The sequence below is a fragment of the Ictidomys tridecemlineatus genome, chromosome 12, assembly GCF_052094955.1.
Source record: "Ictidomys tridecemlineatus isolate mIctTri1 chromosome 12, mIctTri1.hap1, whole genome shotgun sequence".
Lineage (NCBI taxonomy): Eukaryota > Metazoa > Chordata > Mammalia > Rodentia > Sciuridae > Ictidomys > Ictidomys tridecemlineatus.
In genome coordinates this window covers 17,415,127-17,438,486 of record NC_135488.1, presented here as the reverse complement: position 1 = coordinate 17,438,486, position 23,360 = coordinate 17,415,127, and the positions used below count along the sequence as shown (strand labels likewise).

The following is a 23,360-nucleotide window of genomic DNA, read 5'->3' as shown; positions in this document are numbered from 1 at the left end:
GCCAGGCCGGGCTTCACCTCTGCAGGCGGGGAGTGGAGACGGTGGGGGCTGGGGGCTGGGTGAGGAGAGGGAGGGGGACGAGAGACAGGAGAGAGAGTGCCCGCCCGGGAAAACACAGGGACCCATGGACATTTATCAACGTGGATGGGCCACAGTCAGACCCTGACAACAAAGCAGCTTGCTGAGTAGTCGCAGGATAGGGTGCTGTTTGTGAAACTTGCTGAGTACTCCTGACACCCCACGGGGCAGAGGGAAGAGGCAGGCGGAGAGTGAGAGGTGGAAACAGGGGCAGGAAGGAGGCAGAGGGGGCAGAGGCTGGCCGTAGGGCCTCGGGGTTCCTTGTGCTGCACTGTGGTCCCGGGCGGGGTCTGTGGCAGGGGGTTCTCTTTCATGTGTTTAAGTCTTTCCAAGCTGAAACCCTGTTAGAGAGAAAGGGACAGAGTTGAAGGGGAGTTTGTGGGCAGCGAGGAGGGGAGAGCCATCCAGCAGAGGGGCCGAGTCAGCACTGCCTCCATGGCTGGGGCCAGCGGGAGAGGGACCGGGCTGTGGATGGCGGCCACGCAGGGCCCTGGAGACTCAGCGCCTTGAGGATTTGATCTTTATTTTGTGTGTGATGAAAACGGGAGGAGCCTGAGCACAAGGGCCAGGGGGAGATTGGCATTTTAGGGTTTATTCTGCTCGTGTCCTGCAGCTGCTGGAACCAACATCCACACCAGGGGACTCTGAACCACAGAAGGCTCTTCTTTCAGAGGCCCAGAAGTCCGGAGTCCAGGTGTGCAGGGCCAGCTCCCGCTGCAGGCACTGGAGGGTCCTCCTGCCCTGCCCAGCTTCAGTGGCCAGTCCCTGCTGCTCTTGGTGAGGAGCTGCGCCGCTCTGCTCTCTGCCTCCTCTGTCCTGTGCAGGGCCTCTTCCCTGGGCCTCTTCCCTGTGGGTCTGAGTCTTGTGGATCCTTCATCTGCCCAGAAATGACCCAAGTGTGCAGAGCAGGGAGGGGCTCACGGAACCCGGAGGTGACTTAGCTGTCCTTCGGGTCCTCTTGGCTAGCTCTTGAAAAGGACAAGGGGTGTGGAGATCAGAGAGCAGCTAGAGAGCAAGGAGATGAGGAGGGAGGGAGGGAGGGAGGGGGAGGGAGGGAGGGAGGGAGGGAAGGGGAGGGAGGGAGGGAGGGAGAGAATGGGAGGGAGAGAATGGGAGGGAAGGGGAGGGACGGCTCAGCGCTGGCCGAGGGGCCAGGTTGGGAGCTCCACACAGGAGCCCCCTGCAGCAGGTCGGGTCAGGCTCGGGAGGAGCCGACCGGCCAGCCCCTTGCCTCTCCCACAGGAGGCTCCTCTCAGTCTGTCGCACCCTCCCTCTCCGTGTCCATGACATTTTTGGGTCCTGTTCCTTTCTCCAGGGCCCCCTGAGCTGGGGTACAGTCTGGGCCAGCCACCAAGTACTCCCTTGGACGCGTTGATCAACTTCCTCCAGTCTCAGGAGAGTTTAAGCACCTGGGGTCAGAGGTGAGCAGGACCAAGGCCCTGGCTGGAACTGGGGTCCAGGTGTGTGTGGGCGCTGGACAGATTAGGGGAGGTGGGCCTCAGCAGGGCAGCCAGTGTGGGCCAGGGCCTTGGGGCCGATGCTGAGAGCGGTGGGTCTGGAGGGGTGGGTGGTTCCCCAGAACTCCACAAGGACAGGGAGGCAGGGATGGTTTACTGGCTACTCTGAGTCCAGCACCTAGAACAGCACCTGGGACACGCGTGGTGAATCATCCTAAATGTCAGCTGACCAAGCCAACGAATGGGTGGAGAAGGGGAGTGACAAGCCGCCCCCACAGGCCAAGCTGGGCTGCTACAGGTGTGCTTGGACCTGGTGGGAGTGGACAGTGTCCAGAGAAGCAGGGAGAGCTAATGCTAGTGGCTGGTACAGGCAGTAGGGAGCTGTGGGAAGTGATGGAGCAGGGGAAGAGCAGAGCTATGCTTTTAGGTGACAAAGGAGTCAGAAACCTGGCCATGAGCTGTTGAGATGGCCTGGATAGAGGCTCTCAAACCTGCGCCCAGGTGACACCGGGAGGCTGGCAAGTAACAGAAAGCCCCATTCCACGCACCATGGCAGCCACCACCTCTGCCTGCCCAGCATCGCTGCCGGGACCTGGAGGAGGACTCTGGAGGCGTTTCTTGGACACCTGAGTTTGCTGGCTACTCTGTGTCTTTGCAAACGTCCTTAGGAAGGGGGGTCACACTGGATGAGAGGGGCCCTAATCCAGCGACTGGTGCCCCTTTAAGAGAGAGGAAGGGGCGCAGAGGGAGAAGGCGGTATAGAGACGAGGGCAGGGGCTGCAGTGAGGCCCATGGACAGGGCGGGAAGGGTCCTGCCCAGAGCTGTCAGGGGAGCCGGCCCTGCTGGCCCTGGACGTCAGAGGCCCCCCAGGATGCAGGGCGGAGCTTCGCTGTTTTCAGACCCCCCACCCGCCCAGTGCAGGCACTGACAGGGCCACCTGGCTGGTCACAGCCACCGGAGGACCCTGCCCTGTGCTTTGGGTACTGCTGTCGGGCTCTTCGTCTCCCGGGACCTCGCTGGGTCCTGCGCGCAGTCTGCAGGCTGTTTTCTCATCTGCTTTGTGGCTGAGGAGACACAGGGAGGTGCAGGCAGGCCCCGGCCATCCACCCTGGCCACCAGCTTGGCTTGGCACACAGGCTGCGGGGAGCTGTTGGATCGTCGGCTGCGAGTCCCCCACTGCCACGGGTCACAGGCAGGGCTGTGAGTCGACTGTCCGTGAGGATGGGGTGGGCCTACAGAGTCACAGTCTGTTTTGCAGGGATGCCCTGTGAGGTGCCCCAAGGTGGGGGGCCGCGTCCTCCCCTGCCAGGTGGCCCAGGCACCCGCTGATAGTGGAGCTTGCGCAGGCTCGGGAGCCTGTGATTATCATTGAAATAGCACTGTGTACTTGGTGGTTGGACACGGCCCCACTGTAAAGAAAACACATGGGGCCGTCAGTCAGCACGTGGGGCGGGAGGTGCCTGCCCAGGACAACCGCGGGGCTTGGAGGAGGTTCCTGCACCCCTGCTCCAGTCTGAGGGTCTTCCTGGCAACCTGGAGGGACGACTCCATATGGGTTGGAGGACCGACAGGGCAAGGTCCACCCAGGAGACTCAGGCCCGGGGCCTCTGGTGGGCGCTGGACAAGGGTGGGCGGTGGAGGGCCCTGGAACCCGGCTGCCCTCTGACCCTGCGGCCCAGGGCCGGGGCCAGAGGGCGAGCCCAGCACCTTCCCAGCAGGCTCCGCGTGCTCACTGCCCTCCGCAGTCCTCTCCTGGTGTCGTTCTGGGGCCCAGCGGCTTGGTTCTCTCAGGGACGGGGGAGCAATGCAGGCTCCCAGGCCTGCCCTGTCCAAGCCCTGGGTCGGAGCGCTCCTGCAGGGATCGAGTGGCGGGACTCTCCTCACCTGTTCTAGACACACCTGGACCAGGTGTGCGGGCTCTTCCTACCAACGCCACAAGGTCATGGGGACACATCAGAGTCAGGGCCCTGGACATGACCTGGGCTGGTAGCCATGGCTGAGAAGGGCTCTGGGCAGTGCCTTGATGGGCTGTGGCTCCTCCCGGTGCCCCTCAGAGACAAGCTGACCCCTCCTGCTTAATCCCAGTTTGGGCTCATCTAGAACTTTCTCTTAACTGTGTTCGTCAGGGCCTTAGCCGGCCCCCGGCTGGCCTCGTCAGAGCTGTGTCCCAGCTCCTGCGAGCTCTCCATTGCTCTCGGCTCAGACCACCATGTGCCCTGCTGTGGGGGGTCCCTCCGGCTCCCCCGAGTCTCCACCCCTGCTTCCCCTGCAGAACCGAGTCTGGGTGGAAGTGAGCAGAGGGCACAGTGGATGGCGGGTGTCCTTAAAGAGACAGAAGGGACACAGACACAGAGGAGAGGCCAAGAAGATGGAGGCGGAGACAGAGTGAGGTGGCCACAGGCAACGCCAGGCCTGGACCCTCAGGAGCTGGAAGAGGCAGGGGACGCGTTCCTGGAGTGTCTGGAGGGAGCATGGCCCTGTGACACCTTGATTTCAGACTTCCGGCCTCCAGGCACCAGAGGAGGGCTCTGTGCCGTCCAAAGGCGACAGGTTGGTGTGATGTGGTGCAGCAGCCCCAGGACGCTGACGGGGCTCTGTGCTGCTTTGGCCAAGACAAGCCCTGAGTGACGCTGGGAGGGGTAGGTTTCAGAGGAGGCTCTGGAGAGGGCCTGGAGAGGCATTTCAGCTGCCCCTAACATCACAGGACGGGACAGGAGAGAGGTCTGAAGGGAGGTGACCGCCTGTCCCGCCTTTCTCGTCATGGGGAGGTGACACTGTGAGCTCTGGACTTGGACCCTGCCATGCTTCGGAACAAGCATGGGTGGGGGCTTGTGAGCCTGGGTGTCTCTCAGGCTATGGAGAGCTGCCCTCTGGCCATGTGAGCTGGCCCTGCTCCCGTGGGGTTTTGCTTAGTTAGGGGGTGACTTGGGTGCCAGCTCCCCTTGCAGCTGATGTGGCCCCAGGGCTGTTAGAGCCTGTGGAACATTAGTGCCTGTGGGTGGAACCTCCCGGGAAGTGACTCTAAGGGAGAGGCACACATTCTTTCTTTGTGCCTTCTTCATGCTGGCTTAGATGCAGCTGAAATGGCTCGAGCTAGAGCAGCCATCTTGAACCACAGGGCTCTCTTGGGAGACAAGACTGTGGCGAGCAGAGCAGCAGCAGGCAAGGAGCGTCACCCCTGGGACTTAATGCAGCAAGGCTGCCAAACAACCTGGGCAGCAGAAGTAAAGCTGTCCCTGTGCAGCCTCTGCTGTTTGTGCTGGACATCGGGGGCTCCCAGGACCTAAAATCATGAGCGTCCTCAGCCCTCAGAGCTAGGCTGCACGCAGTAGGGTCTCAGAATACTTCTTGGATCAGTGAAGAAGGAGTGCACAGCGTCAGGTGCTGCCGTCTAACCACCGGGGATCTTTCCGCTGAGCTCATTTTGCATCTGTGTGTGACAGACAAACACCAGGTCACGGAAGCTGGATCCCCGTGAGCATCGTGAGGGTGGCTTGTGGCCCTGAGAGGGGAACTGACCTCACAGGTCCGTCCATGGCGGCTCTGGTCAGGACGCATTCTGGACTCTGGGATGCAGCTCCCTGGCCACTGGGGAATGGGGGTATCTCCTGGCCCCTCCCGCCAGCCCATCAGCTGGCCTGTCCCGATCTCCAGGTCCTGGGATAGCTCCCTCCTCTGAGCTGCTCTGGGGGCATCCGCTGGGCATCCCACGGGCTGTGCTGTGGCTGGACGGTGTTAGCCAAGGCTGGGGCCCCATGACCCCTGTGACCTTCTTCCTCCCACCAGGTCCCCCCTGAAGGTTCTGGCCTCCAGCAGCACCACACTGGGGACCAAGCGGTTCCAGATCAGACCCTAAGAGACAGTGTCCCCCGGGGATTCCGCATCTGGAAGTCCCTGTGACTCTGACCTACTGGGGACACCATACAGAGGTCAGCCAGTCCCCTCTGTGGGAAACTCATCAGGCCCGTGAGGGTGGCCCTCCTCCCACATGAACAAGTGCCAATACAAAGGGACATTTGGACACAGACGACTGGGGAAGAAGGACTTCAGCCATGGCCACTGTCAGGGCCCAGGCCACTACGGCCCCAGATGGACCTCCCCCTGCATCTTGGCCTTGGACCTCTGCCCTCCAGGCTAGGACAGGAGAAGTTCCTGAGGTCAAGCCCCTGGTCTGTGGCACTGGTTTCTGTGGCCCTGGAAACTCACAGGGACACCTGGGAGGTTCCATCCTCAGCCAGCCGGGAGCCCGCAGGACGTCAGGAAATGCAGGACGGGCGGCTCTGGGCTTCCCCCGTCACGGCCTTTAGTTCAAGGTGAATGACAGGACACAGCGGAAGCTGCCCTTGGTGAGGAAGAGAGGCTCCATGGCCCACGTGTCCCTGTCCCCACCTCCAGTGGCTGCTGAGGCCATCTGCGGTCTCTGGGCTACTGGCCAGCGTGGACAGCTGTGTCTGGGACACTCTGGGAGCCCTGCTCATCTTTTCCAAGCACAGGAGTCACCTGGAGCACCACTGGCAGAAGGAGCGTCCCCTCCCCCCGCCATATGGCACCGTCAGGTGACAGGTCTGGAAGATGACGCCAGTTCTCCACGGGACATGGCTTCCCCTCAGCTAGGGACGCCTCTTGCCACACGCCCTGTTGACAGAGGCCCTGGGCAGGGCAGGCATTGCTGTCCAGCTCTGGGTTCCGCTCCATGCTGATGCTGCGCTGGACGTAGCTGGGGTCTTCAGGGTCTGGTTTCTGCAAATTGAGTTCTGGAACCATCTGCGCCTGCCCAGGCCAGGAGGGCCGCTTGGCCAGTGCGGCTCAGGCTGAGGACTTTGTAAAGTGAGGTTCTAGCAGCTTTCTCCTTGGGACGTGTGGCCAGGTGCTGGCCAGGGGCTGGCACACAGACAGATAAGAGGAGGGCCCAGCGGGTTCCGTCCCCTCCCAGGTACAAGTGGCCAGCAGTTCTCAACTCAGGGCCTGCTGGGATGGCCCACAGGGTGACCCACAGTACGAGGCCCTGCCCAGCTGGTGCCAGGTTCAGGGTCAGTTTTGGCAAACGTGTCTGTCTTTGCCCTGTGGAAGAATTTAAGAATAAACCAGGGACCATTCCAAGAATCCAGGTGGGAGCGGCCATCACCCCACGCCGGGCGAGGAGGACCCAAAGCAGGAGAGAAGGAGGAGAGCTGGGTGGTGGGCAGGACCCACCCATCTGTCCCTGAGATTCTGGTACATCACATTCCTCCTCCTGCTTAGTCCCCGAGGATGGCTGTGTCCCTGGGGCTTCTCCAAAGGGCCAGGGAGTGCTCTGGCCTCCCCACCTCTGGGCTTGAAGGCACCGAGGACTCAGCTGTTCTCCTGGGGTTCTTTGGGGTGTTCCAGGGACCCCAGATGCCCAGAGCTGTGTCCAGGACACAGGCATGGCATGCCCCAGGGAACCAGCAGGGTGATCCCCGGGAGGATGTGAGTGGACACAAAGGCCCATATAGAGGTGGCCGCTTGGCTGCCCCGTCCAGGGAAGGGTTCCTGAGGGGGCGGCTCTGCCACAGCTGAGGGCCACAGGCGTGTGGGGGAGGAGGGAAGAGCGGTCCAGGGCCAGCGTGGTGAGACGGCCCATGCTGGGCTCTGGGGGGTGGGAGGGCCGTGGGAGGCGGGAGTCTGTCTCCCTGCAGCCGGTTCCCAGGGCTCTGTGCCGGAGGTTTCTGAGCACCTCCGAGGCCAGCCCCTGCCTCCAGGGTGGAGGACAGACTTTGGGCTCCCTCCCTCCTCAGGGCCGGGGATCCCCTCGATGGGGGATAATGGCTTTCTCTCTCTCCGTCTCCCTCGGCCGCCCAGGCCCTGGCTGCACTGCCTCTCCACTGTAATCAGAACTTTAATCTGAACTACTTCAGAGCACTTCCCAGCCTGCAGACAGGCTGATTTACAGAGGAGCAAATGCCACCAGAGCCTCGGTGGCTGCTCTTGGAAGGCTGGTCTCGTAGACCACGTAGACCACACTCGCTGGGCAAGCAGCAAGCTGGCCGGGGGGCGGTGATTAGGGTACTGGCCGGGAGGCGGGCGGGGAGGGGTGGCGAGAAGTCTCACATTTCCTGGACATGGCCTCGGCAGGCTGGAGAGGAGGATGGGGTTCCCGAAAGGTCAAGCCGTGGGGATCACAGGAGCCTCGCGTAGGGCGTCTGCCGCTTCTAGAGCATGGACAGAAACCAGAAGGACATCCTCCTCTCTGAGGTCGCCTGGAACAAGAGCCGGGAGCCAGGTCTTGGTCGTTCGGAAGACGAGCGTCTCCTGTCCTGAGGGCAACCGTGCCTCGTGCAGTGGTGGGCGGGGGCCGAGCCCTTCCCAGAGGACCCAGAGGGAGGTGCTCGCCCCCGAAGGCCTCAGTGTCCTCGTTAAAACCATCCCAGGGCCTGGCTGACCCGTGTCCAGGACTCACTCTGCTGGGTTCTACTCCAGTTGCTTCATGGGCCCACTAATGGGGTCCTTCCGAATCAGCGAAGCTGGTGCCATTATGTCCCCACGTACAGGGGGGGAAGCTGGGGGACAGGGAGGCCAGTGACTCACCCTCAGGTCCCACGGGTCCTCTGACGGCCATTATGTCCCCACGTACAGGGAGGCAAGCTGGGGGACAGGAGGCCAGTGACTCACCCTCAGGTCCCACAGGTCCTCTGACGGCCAGGAAGCCTATTGCAGAGTTTAGGCAGGTTCACTCGGAGCTGGTGGGACGTGGGTTGTGCAGTCAGGGCAGCAATGTCCTCCTCACAGAGGGGTGCGTGTGTGTGCGTGTGCGCGTGTGCGTGTGCATGTGCACGTGTGCGTGTGTGTGTGCGTGTGTGTGCGTGTGTGCGTGTGCATGTGTGTGTGCACGTGTGTGTGCGCATGTGCGTGTGTGTATGTGTGTGTGTGTGTGTGTGGCCGGGAGTGGGGGAGTTACATGCGATGGGGAGATGTGTGGAAAGCACCTGTTATGGTTTGGATCTGAGGTGTCCTCCCAAGCTCACGGGTGACACAACCCAAGAAGGTTCAGGAGACATCACTGGGCTGTGGGAGCCTTGCCCCAGTCGGTGACCTCATCCCCGACAGGGATGAGCTGAGTGGTCGCCGAAGGCTGGCGGGTGTGGCTGGAGGAGGCGGGCACTGGGCTGCGGCTGGGGGGTGTCTGACTTTTATCTGGTGAGTGGGTCCCCTCTCTGCTTGTGTCCTGGTCACCATGGGAGCCACTCCTCTCCACCACACTCTACTGCCATGATGTGCAGCCTCACCTGGAGCCCCGAGGAATGGAGCCTGCTATCCGTGGATTGAGGTCGCGGAAACCATGAGCCCTCAAATGAACTGTTCCTCCTCTGCAGCTGGGCTGGTCGGGTCTCCTAGTCCCAGCAGCAAAAAAGCTGACTCAAGCAGTACCCAGCCCAGAGTCTGGGGCAGGGTCACCCCTTGAGACATGGTGGTGATGGTGGGATGTTTATGGTGATGCTGGTGGTGACAGTGATGATGCTGGTGGTGATGGTAATGATGATGGTGGTGATGGTGACAGTGATGATGGCGGTGATGTTTATGGTGATAAGGTGATGATGGTGATGCTGGTGGTGACAGTGATGATGCTGGTGATGGTGGTGATGATGATGGTGGTGATGGTGGTGATGGTGACAGTGATGATGGTGGTGATGTTTATGGTGGTAAGGTGATGATGGTAATGCTGGTAGTGACAGTGATGATGCTGGTGGTGACAGTGATGATGATGGTGGTGATGGTGATGATGACGGTGGTGACACTGATGATGGCGGTGATGTTTATGGTGATAATGGTGATGATGGTGATGCTGGTGGTGACAGTAATGATGATGGTGGTAGTGGTAATGATGGTTGTGGTGATGGTGGTGATGATGATGGTGGTGACAGTGATGATGGTGGTGACATTGATGGCAATGATGGTGATGATAGTGATGGTGATGCTGGTGGTGACAGTGATGATGCTGGTGGTGATGGTAATGATGATGGTGGTGATGGTGACAGTGATGATGGCGGTGATGTTTATGGTGATAAGGTGATGATGGTGATGCTGGTGGTGACAGTGATGATGCTGGTGGTGATGGTAATGATGATGGTGGTGATGGTGACAGTGATGATGGCGGTGATGTTTATGGTGATAAGATGATGATGGTGATGCTGGTGGTGACAGTGATGATGATGGTGGTGGTGGTAATGATGATGGTGGTGACAGTGATGTTGGTGATGATGACAATGGTGATAGTGATGGTGGTGACAGTAATGATGGTGGTGACTATGGTTTGGGGATGAGTTGTGGGGCTGGGGTACATGCTGGAGGTGACCTGTGGTTGTGTTGATGGTCTGGAGTAGGCAGGGCTCTCAGCCTCGGCACTGTCCACACTCGGGGCTGGATCTCTGTCGTGGGGGTCTGTCCTGTGCCCTGTGTGCTGTTTAGAAACCCTGGCATCTACCCTTTCCCAACCAGTAGCATCCTTTCCTCCCCAGTTATGACAACAAAAATTGTCTGCAGGTCTTACCTAATGTTCCCCAAATGACTAGTCAGCCCTGGTGCCAGGATGAAGGGACAGCAGATGATCCTCAGGCCTTTGACCTGAGGAATGATGGGTGCTGCTGACCACTGCTGGAGGGATGTTGGTCTCTTATTCACTGCAGTGACCACAGCACCTAGAACAGGGCCCAGTCCAGAGGAGGTCCCCAGTGGGTGAGGTCCTCAGTGAGTGGGATCTGGTGGACCAAGGGCTGTGTGTGGCGGGGCTACTGGAGACATCTGTGGGCTATGCGTCTCATTTGTCCCTCAACCTGATGGGAAGCTGTGAGTTCATATGCTCAAGGACACCGTGAGGTCACACTGCAGCACGTGGCAGGGCTGGAACATAAATCCAAGTCACACAAGGCCCAGGTCTGTCTCAGACACTGTGTTTTATCCTGGCCCAAAATCATGGGCATGAGAAGTCGTGTGGACATAGTGGTGTCCCTGAAGGCTGCCCCAGGAGACCACTGAGCTGGCCGTGCCCCTGGCTATATGAATGACACCTGCCCATCTTTCCTTCTAATGGACGGTGGCCTCCTGGAGGAAAACCTGCTCCTTTGAAAGCACCTGGAGCTCTGGCCAGGCTGACCGTCCCCTGTGCCCAGCCTCTTTTGAGTCTCACAACCAGGGTTGGTTCCTGGAAGCTCAGCAGAAACCTGCTGTTGGACAAAGAGCAGAGAGACTCGATCCCCACCATGTGTGACCAAGGACGTGGAGCCAGGCAAGAGGCCGCAACGGCAGTGAATGGGGCCATTGTCGGGGGTGCCCACATGCCTGGAAACACCTGGAATCTCCCGTCTTTACTCAGGAGCCAAATGCATTTGCCTGCGGAGAGCAAAGTCTGTCTCCTGGCAAAGAGGAGAGGAGCCAGTGGAGAGAGGAAACGCGTTTCTGTTCGCCCGGATCGCGCTTACACACAGCTCTGGACAGCACGGGGGCCGAGGGGTCTCTTCCCAGGGCTGGGTCCAGGTGGGCACTGACCAGGCTGCAGCTGAAGGGCCAGCACAGGCCAGTGAATGGGCTGTCAAGTGCACAGACCCTTCAGATGACCTCCAGAGGTGCAGACGAGGACTGGAGGCGTCCTGAGCCGATCCCCAGCTCCAGCCCTTGGCAGCCGCCCAGGTGTGACTACTTTCAGAGACGAGTGGGAAACTCTCCGGTCTACTGTTACCTTGCTCTAGCCTGGGTCAGTGGGGGGCCCTCCTGGGCACTGCTGCTCTCCAGGAGCAGGGCAGTCTTCCCGCTGAGCGACTGGCCTGAGATTGGTGACTACCCTTCTGGGGATCTCTCCCGCTGACATGAACCTAGAGGCGAACCAAGCTTTGGATGGGAACAGGGTCAGAGCAGCGTCCCTTAAACCAAGGGCAGAAGTGAGAAGCTGATTCCATCAACCGGCTCCTTCCTCCTCTTCCTGGCAGAGAGACCTCCCTCCCCACAGCACGTCTAGCTCACCGTCCTGCACTAGTGCCCTAAGCTCATCTCTGTGAGGGTGGATGGACTTCCCAGCACCCGCCCGTCTCCTGTGAGCCTGCGCGCTGCTTCTGTAGTCAGAGACACTGTGGGGTGGCACCCATCAGGCCGGGCTGCCCGGTCTCCCTGCTGGCCTCTCCGGCCTCCCCGTTTGAGGGCTGGAAACACACGGTCAGTTGAAACAATGATCCTTGAAATGGACGCGATCGCCTCGGTGCCTGATTCTCCAAGTGACGGATGGTCAATTCCTCTCTTTTCCCACTTTTCAGAACCCTCTTCTCTGAGTGGTCCCTGGGCTGGGTGTAGTGATTTCATCATGGCCTCCAGGACTTGGGGTGGGGTGGGCTGCCCAGGTACACCCCGGAGTTGGCATTGGTCAAAATGCCAAGATGAGGCTGCGGGCAGAACTCGGGTGAGTGATGCCCCACCTCCTAAATCAACAGGTGGAGCATAGAGGGTCGGGCCAGGGCCTCTGGGGGCTCACCCTGGATGGGGGCTCAGTGATCTTTCTGCCAATCTCTCTGGGAGAAGCCAGGTTCGTGCCAACAGGGCACGGTGTGTTTGTGGGACGTGTTTTCCCTCCACCCGAGGCCAGTGCCCCTGACCCCGCTGCCCTGGCACACTGGGGGGCGGCCTGGGCAGTACCGTTTGCTTCCTACCACCTGGAGGCCAAGTCCAGGATGTGGGGGGTGCTTCATCCCTGGGCCTCTCTCCTCAGCCACAGACAGGGGCTCACCCTGAACCCCAGGGCCGTCCCTCCGTGAGCCTGGGTCCTGGTCTCCTCTTCTGATAAGGGCTCCAGGCGGACTGGTGGGGGCCACCCTAGTCCACATGACCTTGCCTAAACTAATCTCCTCTACACGACCCTACACCCAGCAGGGCCTGGGGGTCGGGAACTCAGCCTAAGAATTGGGGGGGGGGCACAATTCAACCTGTAACCCCCACTGAGCGTGTTTTGATTGTTCAGCAACGGCTCCTGGCGCTTCAGCCCATCTACTTAGGTAGATAACAGCGCCTTTTGAATATTTAAAAATGGATTTGCGAGTCTTCAGGTTCCTGCACAAGGCTGGGGAGGAGGAGCTCTCATCGGGAGCAATGTTTGATAACCGACCCTGGATTCTGAAGGGAAGGGGTTGTCATGAGGCTCGCCCCTCCCTGCAGCCTGCGGCTGCCACTCACCGGGACTGAGAGGCCCTACGCTGCGGGGGTAGCTCTCTGTCGAAGGAGACTGTTGGAGACAGAATGTCTCGGGCAGCCGTGTGTGGTCACCCATGTCCACACCTCCATGATGTCCAATAACTCTGCCACAAATTCTCCCACGCGTCTCCTTAGGTGTCCAGAACACACGCACCCTTCACACGGGAAACGCAAGCTGAGGTCACAGTGTCGTGAAGACTGCGACCCACCTGAACACAGGTCTGCCCGTTGTCCTAGTCCTGGGAAGTGGCCTCGGCCCCTTGTCATGTCCTGTGCTGACAGCCTGACCTGTGGCAGGCCCCTGGCTACTCCATACTGATGACAAGACTCAGGAAGGCCGCTGGTCAGGCCAGAAAGACCAGGATGGAGGCTGGGGGTGGGGGACAGGGGCTTCAGCTGACTTCCTGGAGGGGAACGGCAGGAGTCAGAGTGGCCACGTGGCTGGTGACCAGCCCATTGAGTGCTCAGGATCTCTGTGATGCTCAGGCAGGCTTCCCCGATGGGTGGCACTGGTGTGGAGGGTCACACCTTGGTACTGGGGCGAGAAGGCCAGGGGACACAGGGCTTCGCACTGGGCACTCTCCCACCCTCCCTCTCCACCACCTCTCCCCCAAGTGCTTCTAGACGGTATTTCTTGCTGTCACAAAACCCTAAATGCAGGCGTTGCTGTCCTGTGCTTTGAGTGTTCTGGGGAGTTACATGATAGTACTTTTGGGGACACTTTCACATCTTCAGCCAGGGGTCTGCAGTGAGGGTGCCCAGGGACCCCTGCTTTGTAGCTGGCCTGTGAAGCGAGGTGGCCACGGAGGACTCTTCCCTCAGACTGCGCAGCTGGCCTCAGTCCCTTGAGATGCCTCTTCACAGAATTCATTTTAAAAAATTTATTCACACACTTGTTACCATTCATACTCAGGTTCATAAAACCAAAAACGTTTTAATTATGAAACATAAGAAAAGAATGTTTAATTTCAAGGCCAGACTGGCCTCTGATCCGCCTGTGTCGTCCAACAGTATTCAGCAGGTGCCTACTCAGGCACGCTGGTCGGTAGGTGGGGGTCAAGGCCAGTGGGCAGGAGGCAGGGCCCCGTGGGGGACTTGAGAGCACGTTTCTGTCACTCAGTCTCTGAACAGACATTATGGTGTCATTTATTTTGAGCTGCACGGCTTTACCCATCTGTCATGGGCTCCCAATTTATGGTGCTGTGCTCAGATGTGTGGGGGGCGGGGGGACCAGGCTCCTCTCCGAGCTGAGGCGCGCCTCCCTGTCCCGGCCTTGCTGGGCGGCTGGGGGCTGGGGGGGAGGAGCGAATGGAGGAGGGGCAGGTGGGTCTTGAGGGCTGCCAGCAGGAGCCCCAGGGTCAGGGATTCTCCGAGGGCCGTGTGGCTGCTGTCCCTGCACCTGCCTGACCACCAGTGAGGCCATCAGGCTGTGGGTTACCCGGGGGCCTGGGGGCTTGTTCAACTCGGGCCCCACCTTGGCTGTGGCTCTAAGTCAGGATCCTGGTGGACCCCCCCAGCTGCCAGGGCTCCCGTTCTGTTCTTTCTGACTCGTATTTTCCTGCCAAACCATCCACTTGTTCCTAAGTTGGGGGTGGGTGGGAGGGTGTCCCCAGTCAGACAGGTTGTTCCTGACCCCCCATAACCTTCCCTGGAGAGGAAGTCAAGCTGAATTGAAGTCATCAGGGTGGGCCTTCATCCCATGTGACTGTCCTTATGAAAAGGGGAATTTGGACCCAGACCCACGCAGGGACCAGGCTGTGTGAAGCCAAGGGCAGAGGTGGGGGTGAGGGTTCTGCTACCAAATCACCAGTCACCACCAGGAGATGGGGAGGGGCCTGGGTCAGACGATCCCTAGCGCTGTTGCCTGCTGGCCCTTTGTCTTGGACTCCTTGTGTCCAGAGCCGTGGGACAATACCTTCTGTCACCTAAGCCACCCACTCTGCCATGTTTGCCGGGGCATCCCTACAGGGGTGAAGGAGTGGGCGTGTGTCTTCTGAAAACCTCCCACCCTTCAGGTGACTCCCAGGTCCTGCTGGCACCAAGAGCTGGACCCCTGAGGTGTCCCTGCTGGGCAGCATTGTGGTCCATCTCCCCACCATGGAAGACCAGGAGCCTCCCCAGCCAGAGGGGGAAGCCATGGCTCAGGCTGTTCCTAGGTGACCAAGAAAGATGACGTAGCAGGCACGGTCACCACCTCAGTGTCACTTCTGCGTGGCTGAGAGTTCTAACATACTCACTCCAGGGCTGCGAGGTGGAGTGGTGGGCTCTGCACCCCGGGGGCCAGGTTCCCCAGAACTGCTGGGCCAGGCTTGGGGTGGGGAGCTGCAGAACAGGACTCGGGGTGACGAGGGAGGTGACTTCCTGTTTTCCTCCTGCCCCTCCTTAGGGTCTGCTGTGGGCTCTCCCTTGCCCGTAGGTCAGGACCATGGAGAGCGTCCCAGCAGCTCCCTCAGGGCAGGCCTGTCCCCTTTGTGCACCTGGAGGCTGGAGGCTCTCACTCCTCATGGAGACCCACTGGGGGAGCACCCAGGACAGGCGCGTCACGTCCCAGGAGCCAGCAGTCAAGGCCGGGTCCAGGGTCTGCCGTTTCAGCATCACCATCGTGTGGTCTAAGGCCCACAGGCTTCCATTTTCCTTCTTCCACCAACTGCACAGCAGGAATGTCACCATCCAGGGACAGAGGCCACCTGTGGTGTTCCCAGGCAGACCAGGGTCCACGTCCATTCCACCGGGGTGCAGTCCTGTGCCCTAGCTGCAGAGCTTCTGCCCAGGAGGAAACGGGAGTGGCCTGGGGACAGGACACGGCAGTGTGTCTGCCCTGGTGGACGTCTCGGGGGCTGCCTGGGGCCAGAAACCCCGGGAAAGTGCTCAGCTCTGGGAGCCTGCCCTGGCCTTCAGGAGTCCACCGCTGAAGACGAGCCTCATCAAAACGCTCCCACAGTGAGCTCCTGCTGTCCCCTGCCACTTCCACCCTCAGAGGGTGCCTATGCCCAGCAGATGGAGAAGGGAGCTGGCCGGACATGAGGGAGTCCAGGGGAGGGCAGGGCTGGTCCCTGGAGCTGTGGGGAAGGGGACAGGATTTGGGGGCCACCAGGGTGCCTGGGCTCCCCCTCAGCACAGCTGGCTGCTCAGTGCTCCAGCTTGAGCTGCACAACTGTCCCTGGCGGCCCCCGGGCCCTGGAGCTTTGGCTCTGCCTGAGCTGCAGGAAGCTGTGCCTGCTCCATGCCAGATGGTGGCTCACAGGCAGCGTCTGCTCTCACCGTCTGGAGGGCAGAGGTGTGAGCGGAGGTGTCAGCAGGGCGCGTTCCCTTGGTGGGAGGAGAGCGCGTCCCGGCTTCTCTCCCAGCTTCTCTCCCAGCTTCTCTCCCAGCTTCTGGCGGTTGGCTGCAGTCCCCAGGATGCCTGGCTGGAGGGACAAGCAGCCTGGCCTCGCCTTGGTCTTCCCCTGGCTTCTCCTGGGTGACAGGCTGTGTTCCGTGAGCCTTTGAGGAAGGAAGTCTGCATCACTTCTCTGTGACCTTGTCCTGGTCAGTGACATCTGTGAGGACCCTATTTCCAAACAGAGGAACATTCGGAGGCGGCAAGGGCGGGCGAGGACGTCAATGGTGGACTTTGGGGGAATGCAGCTCAGTCCCTACCACAGGCCAGATCCCAGGAAGAACTCCAACTGACGTGATGGCTCGCCCTGGTCACCAGGCCCCAGGACTTGAACACGCAGTGGGAAGGGACAGCAGGCACTTTGCCCCACGCCCCTGTAGGGAGAACCCCCTTCCACTCGGAGAAGCCAGGACTCCCGTGGACAGTCCCCTGGGCCTTCTGGTTGGCAGGCAGGGCTCTCCTGGATGCGTTTTGGCTTTGTCCCCTGAGAGCACTGGGGTTCTGGCCTGGAGGGGGGTCCCCCCTCCCTCATGGCTCCTGGATTTTCTTCTCTGAACAAGGATGTCACCTGGGGTCCAGATGAAGTTGGTGAACACCCACTGACTCAGCTGATGACCTCAAACAGGAGGCTGGAAGCCCCGTGCCCAGCCCCTTGGCCTCCACCCTGCCCTTGGGGAGAGAGGAGGGACAGCCCCCTCTGGGTCAAGGCCCTTGGGCAGCGGATCTTCCCTGCTGTGCTGTGGAGCAGCCGCCTGAGCGCCTGTGCTTAGACTGACCTGGGAAGGCTGGTCCGGCCCAGGAGGGCCATCCCCAGGGTCTGACGAGGCCCAGGCTTGAGCAATTTACAGCCGTGGAAACTGAGGCACGGTGAGGTTAGGGACTCGCCTGGGTCACTGGCTGTGTGGGCTGGAGCCTGGTCGGAGCCTGGATCCTCTGTCCCAGGAGTGAGGCTGTGAGCCCCACCTTCCCTTGAGCCTCCTGGGCCTTGGTGTCCTTGTCCCCGTGGGCTTGCTGTGTTGACCATGCGAGTCAAGCTGCCCACAAGCCACCTGCTCCAGGCTGCGGTGCTCCCCTTCACTGGGGCTGGGGGCCGCTCCTGGCCTCTCCAAGTGGACCTGCCTCTGAGAAGGCTGGGGTTGGCTTTGGCTTCCTCGCTCCCCCAGCTAGAAGCCCCTCCTGCCCAGCCACCAGCAGGCCACCTGGAGCCACCAGCTGGTCATGGCTTTGCACCTGGGCTGGGAAGGTCACCGGTACAGCCTGGAACTCAGTGCCAACAGCAAGGCTGGGCAGTCGACTGGCTTCAGAAGAGGCCATCCCCTGCCGACGCTGGAAAGGCCACGTGATCTGGTGGCTCTGGGGCTGCAGGTGGGTGCCTGGGAGGAGGAGGAGAGGGTGGTGGCCTTCCCCATCACCTCCCAGTGCCAGCTGCCCCGGCCTGGGACCCGCCCTGACTGCTTTCTCCTTCTGGCCTCCTTCTCCCCATGACCAAAGCTCATCCAGAACATTCCATGCTACACCTGCTGCCCCCAAGCCCACCCCTCTCCAGCTGTGTGGTCAGCTAGAGCCGAGGGCTCCCCGTGGGCCCATGAGGGCCACTCCTCTCTCACCACCCCCTTCCCGAAGTGTGCCTTCAGGGGGCTCAGCACCTCACTCCAGGCAGGTGACAGACTGTGGAAAGAGGAGAGTCACCAGCGCTCCTGCTGGGGCCTGTGCTTGGCCCTCTCTGGGGGGTGGTTGTCTAACAAATCCTCACAAGAGGGTGTGTCCTGCACCCGGGAGCCACAAGGCTCCGTGATACTGTGGTCCTAACAGATGTGCTGTGACTCCCCAAGTGGACTTCTCGGGGTGCCTTTGGTCACCTGCACTGGCTGTACTTCAAGTGTTCACAACCATGTGTGGCTGGTGCCGCCATGTTGGACAGTGGCCACCTAGGTGGTTCCACACCACAGGAAGTTCCACTGGGCAGCCCAGCCCTGGATGGCCCAACGGTGCCACTGACTTAGCTGCAGAATTCTGTGAGTGTGCATGGGGTAGCCCTCCTGGGTAGCCATCCAGGGAGTCCACGGTCATCTCCAGCTACCCAAGGGCATCCCCAGGTGGAAGATCCAGCACCATCAGAGCTGGCCCCATGCTGTGTGACCCGGAGGCAGGCCGGGAAGGACTCTCCTGGGGACACCTGGGTGTCAGCACCAAGCTACTGGGCCATCTCTGACTCTCACCATGGAGAACGAGAGCAAGGCTTTGGAAGAGTCCTGACTCCTGACAAAGAGGTCAGACTCCTGATGGAAGGCCAGGGGAGCCTGGAGGGGAGTCCCCTATGTCCCTTGGTGATCAAGGGTCTTTCTTGCCAACTCTTGGTGGACTTGAAGGGGTGTCTTCTGGTCCCACAGCCCTCCTGGGAGAAATACAGCCCAGGTGTTGGGGAGCAGAGGCCCCTGTGTGGGGTAAGCCTCTCTCTTCCCTCTCCACCAGAAGAGAGCTCCGGAAGTCCAATAATGGAGAGCTTATCAAGCTCTTGAGGTCAGGCTGGGTGAAGGTCTGCCTGGAGCACAGGCTGCTGCTAAGCTGGATGCGAGGTCAGGAGATGCCACAGATGGAGCTGAGACCTCACATGCTCAGCCAAGAGGCGGTGGGGCAGGAGGCACAGTGGGCGGCCCCATCAGCGCTCACAAACGCTGTCCAGGGCTTTCCTCTCGGGGTGCAAACCACCCAGGGGGTCCATGCGGGGCCCCTCTCAGCAGCCTCTCTGTGTGAACAGGCCTTCCTCGACCCCTGAGGCTGTGGGTCCCCAGAGCACACGTACACACACGGATGCACACGCCCATATGCACACACACAGAGGGGTGGAATCCCAACTCACAGAGGTGGAAAGGCTCCGATTCCTTCTTCCGGTCCCCATAGCACATGGCTGGCGTCCCACTTTGATTTGGTAATCATCTTTTCTCCTTTCAATAGCTGTCAACTGCCAGCTGGTCCTTTGAAAATAATACTGAAAAAAAAAATGAAAAAAAAGCACATGAGACTTTTCAGAAAGTTTTCCCTGGACAGCCCAAGCCGATCAGTGGCCCATGAGGGGCCACTCCTCTCTCACCACGCCCTGCCCAAAGTGCACCTTCAGGGCTCATCACCTTACTCCAGGCAGGTGACAGAAGGTGGAGGTTGGACTGTGGTAAAAGGAGAGTCCTACGCGCTCCTGCTGGGGCCTGTGCTTGGCCGGCTGGGGGGAGGGGGGTCCTCTAACACCCTCCTCCTCACCTGCTGCCCCACCTGCCCTGCAGCTGCCCCCCTGAGCCGCCTCCTCCCTGTCTGCACCCCCTGGCACCCTCCGCTCCACCCTCACTTCCTGGATTCCTTTCCCGGGTCCAGTCCACTCCGGACACAGCCCACAGCTGAGAAGCCCCAGTCCTCCCAGTCCTTCCGGGTGAAGTCCAGGAAGGAGCTGGCCTGGTCCCAGAAAAACAACTGCACACCTCACACCTCACACAGCGGCTTACCCGATTCTGACTGAGATGTTAATGGGATCACGGGGGTTTATTTAAATTGTAAATGACAAATAATTGACCGCATTGACTTCGCTGCTCTTCCTGGAGGCCTCCCTGCCGACTATTTTGGGGTCCCCAGGCCTCAGAGGTTAATTATCCAGGATGCTCCTCCTCAATATGCAAGCCCCAACCTCAGTGCCCGGTCAGTGCTGAGTGTCCTTCATAAACACCGCCGCCCATTCAGGTTTCTCAATCAATGTCACTTAGAAGACCAGGGACTGCGGCATGAGGAACGCTTAGCTCACAAAGTCAGTGTGTGGGGAGCCCGTGTTGGAGGAGGGCTGGAGGGAAGCCGGGACGCCCCGACCCTGCAGGGGGCCCCCAGACCCTGCCTCAGGCTCCTCTGTGACCCCCTTTCCGAAGTTCAGCTGCCTCCCCTCCGGGCCTCCTGCTGGTTTTAGGGGAGGAGAAAGAGAACATTTAGAAACAGCACAGTTCTGACCCACACCAAAAATACCCACATCAGAGCCTTACCCGTGACTCGGCTAGTGTGAAAGACGGCCTCCTTGTCACGGCTCAGTCACATGAGCTCAGAGACCAAAATAGAATGTTTGGCAACTAGTCAAGTATCATCCGCCGCTGCACAGGGAAGGAGGGAGCGCCAGGAGCCCGGGTGCAGGGGTGGGGGCTGCGGGCTGCCTGCCACCTGCCCTGCGCTGGCCCCGGGGCCTGGGGCAAGGCAAGCCCTGCTTTCGTCAGGACAACGGAGACCGAGGGTGGGTGCCCTCCACGGACCCGCAAAGGAGGCTCACGGTGGGGGATGGCCCACTGCCTCAGAACGTCTCGGGCCGGCATCTTCTACTCCCGTGAAAGAGTCGAGAACCCAGGTCCCACGGAGACAGGGAGCCACCTCAGCTCCCGAGAGCCAGGCCTCTCCTTGCCAACCGTGCACAGCCGTCGTCAGTCCATCAGCCGAGAGGGTTGAAGACCCAAAGCACAATGAGGTGGTCCTGCTTTCCAGAGGGCAGCTCAGCAGCAGGGTGACCACTTCCCCCAGTCCAGCTGCCTTGGCTCCCCTGCCCTGGCACCCAGTCTTGCCTCTGGACACTGTGTGGCCTGTGCAGGGGCCCTGCACCCCAGGGCTCCCTCTTTCCCCTCCGGCACCTCCTGGCTTTCCCCATGGGGCCCTCTGCGTCCACCCCACATGCAAGCGGCCCCCTTTCTTCTTTCTCCGGCTCCCGCTGCCTCCTCACATGGTGCAAAGATGAGGGTCTCTCGGGCCTCTTTTATCAGGGTGCTGAGCCCTCCTGTGAGACTCGTGAGCCACCCCCAGAGCCCCACCTGCTTCACCCCTGCGTGGGGTCAGGGCTGCACATGCTGAGGGGCCGTAGCGGCCCTCACACCCGCCCACTGCTGTTCTCCTGGTCTGCTCTTCCCGTATCGTCACCTGTGAAACCTGCCTGCTGGGGTTGGATGAGGTGGCCCCCCGGGTGGATGTGGAACTGGTGGGGGGTCCTCAGGTCGCTGTGGTGTGCCCGACCCTTGCGAGACCAGGTTACTGGTAGAAGCCTGTGCCTGGCCCTACCCAGCCTCTCAGGCCTCCCATTTCCAGATGTGATGGCTCCGCCATTGCCATTGCCGAGAGGTGGCACAGCCAAGAAGGCCCTCCCAGAGCTGGGCCCACGCAGGAACCCCATTTGAACGTCCCAAACTGTGAGCTGAACAATCTCCTTTTATCAGCAGCCTGCCTCAAGTATTTAGTTATAGCAACAAACGCTGATGATACGCTGCCCAACGTCTAGACCCAGTGACGGTCTTTAGCGGTGCTACCGACGGGAGCTCCCTGGTGAGACGTCCAGCCACCATCTCCACACCCCAAGCACAGAGGCTGAAAGGGGCTCCCGGGTACAGATCACTGCTGCAGCTGTTCACTCACAGACCACGTACGCCCTTGGGAGGGTTCTCATCCCTCAGTGGGTTCTCATTCCCCTCCCGCAGGCCTGGGCACAGGGTCTGCGTAGCTGGGCTCAGCCATGACCCAGGAACCCAGGTCCACTGGCCCAGCCTGAGATGAGCAGAGGGTGAGCCTCCCAGGCCCTGCTCCTGGCCTTGTGATTGGTACCTGCTGACGCAAGGGTCCGCCCCTTTCCCGCTCTCTCCTGCAGTGCGTGAGGGTCCTGCCACTCCACATCCTCGCTGGCCCTGGAGCGGCGGTGTCTTGGATCTGGTCGCCCTGATGGGGCTGTGCTGGCATCGCATCGGCACTTCCCTGGTGCCCTGCATGTCTGGCGAGGCGTTGTGAGGTTTTCTTGTTCTCTCCTCATTTTCTTACTGCTGAATTAGAGTCCTGGGCACGACATGGGTAACGGTCTTTTATCAGATGCATTTTTTTGCAAACTTTTTCTCCCGGTCTATAGATGGTTTTCTCGTTTTTTGACATGTTTTTAATCTTGCACAGGTTTTTAATCTTGATGAAGTCAGCTTATCGGTTCTCTCTTCCATGGATCGTACCTTCGATATTGCTGTTTAAAAAGTTACCACCAGACCCAAGTCACCTGGGTCTCCTCCTGTTATCTGCGGGGAATTCTGTAGTTTTACATTGCACACCTCGACCCCTGATCCATTTGGGGTTGATTTCTGTGGGGGGACGGTCTGTGTTCACATCCAGCTGTGCCAGCACCATTTTGAAAAGACAATCTTTGCTCCTATTTCAACTCTACCCTTTTGTCAAAGATGAGCTAACTGTATCTATGGGGGATCCACTGTGGACTCTCTATTCTGTTCCATTTATCATTTGTCTTTTGTTTTTCCAATCCCACACCATCTTGTAGCTTTATGGTCAACCTTGGAGCTAGGTATGGACAGTCCTCAGACTGTGTCCCTTTTGCCTCTCCAGCTAAACTCTAGGATCAGTGTGTTGATGACTACAAAATAACTTGCTGAGTGTGCCATCACATTTCCATGACTGTGACAAAAATACGGGAGAAAACCAACTTAAAGGAGAAAGTTTGTTGGCTCACAGCTCCAGAGGTCTCAGCCCACACTTAGCTTCATGCTGCGGGCCTTTGGGGAAGCGGCACTTCATGGCAGGGAGTGTGCAGCAGAAGAGATGAGCTCACCTCCCGGCAGCTAGGAAACAGAGAGGAAAAGAAGGAGAGATTAAGGGAGTGTCCAGGGACAAAGTGTGGTTCCCAAGGGCACAGTCCCCAGGACTCTCTCCCCTCCACTGAGCCCCACCTCCTGTAGCTTCCGTCACCTCCCTGTATCCCATCAGGTTATAGGTCCATCAATGGGTCGATTCATTGATGATGTTAGAACCCTCATGATGTCATCATTCCCCAAAGCCCCTCTTCTGAACTCTGCTGCACTGGGGACCAAGCCTTTGGGAGTCATTAGAGATTCAAGCCACAACACTGAGATTTGAATTGTGATTGTTCAAATCCGTAGATCAAGTTGGGAAGAACTGATGTCTTGGCCACATCGAATCTTCCTATCCATGAACATGGGATGTCCACTGATTTAGTTCTCAGGAGATGTCCTTCTCTAGAGTCACATAGCGTTCCTCATACGGCTCATGTAAAAATGGGCTTAGCTTTATCACAAAATGTTTCCCTTTGCGAGTGCTCATATACATGGTAATGTGTTTTTAATTTTAAAATCCATTTGTTCTTTGCTGGAATATAGAAAACCAATTGGCTTTTGCAAATTAACTTTGTGTTGTGCAATGTCTCTATATAATCAGGTATTCACTCCAGGAACTTTTGGCAATTCTTTGG

General features: G+C 59.6%; 2 long non-coding RNA genes across 6 annotated transcripts in view; one reads left to right on the top strand and one right to left on the bottom strand.

Moving 5' to 3' along the window:
- The window catches only part of LOC144369075 (uncharacterized), a 100,855-nt gene extending 87,142 nt beyond the window's left edge, over positions 1-13,713 (top strand). Inside the window, exons 14-19 of the long non-coding RNA XR_013428531.1 lie at positions 692-855; positions 1,394-1,499; positions 1,963-2,736; positions 3,809-4,086; positions 5,323-5,849; positions 6,030-13,713. This is a non-coding gene — a long non-coding RNA (uncharacterized LOC144369075). The remainder of the gene's footprint in view (positions 1-691; positions 856-1,393; positions 1,500-1,962; positions 2,737-3,808; positions 4,087-5,322; positions 5,850-6,029) is intronic.
- Positions 13,633-20,125, bottom strand: LOC144369076 (uncharacterized). 5 transcript variants are annotated; one of them, XR_013428533.1, is made up of 4 exons: positions 19,215-20,125; positions 18,963-19,091; positions 16,879-17,475; positions 13,633-16,273 (listed from the first exon to the last, which is right to left on the bottom strand). It is a non-coding gene; the product is annotated as an uncharacterized LOC144369076 (long non-coding RNA). The 5 variants fall into 5 exon arrangements; XR_013428532.1 differs by having other exon boundaries at positions 19,231-20,125; XR_013428535.1 differs by having other exon boundaries at positions 13,633-16,206; positions 19,231-20,125.
- Between the last annotated feature and the right edge of the window lie 3,235 nt (positions 20,126-23,360).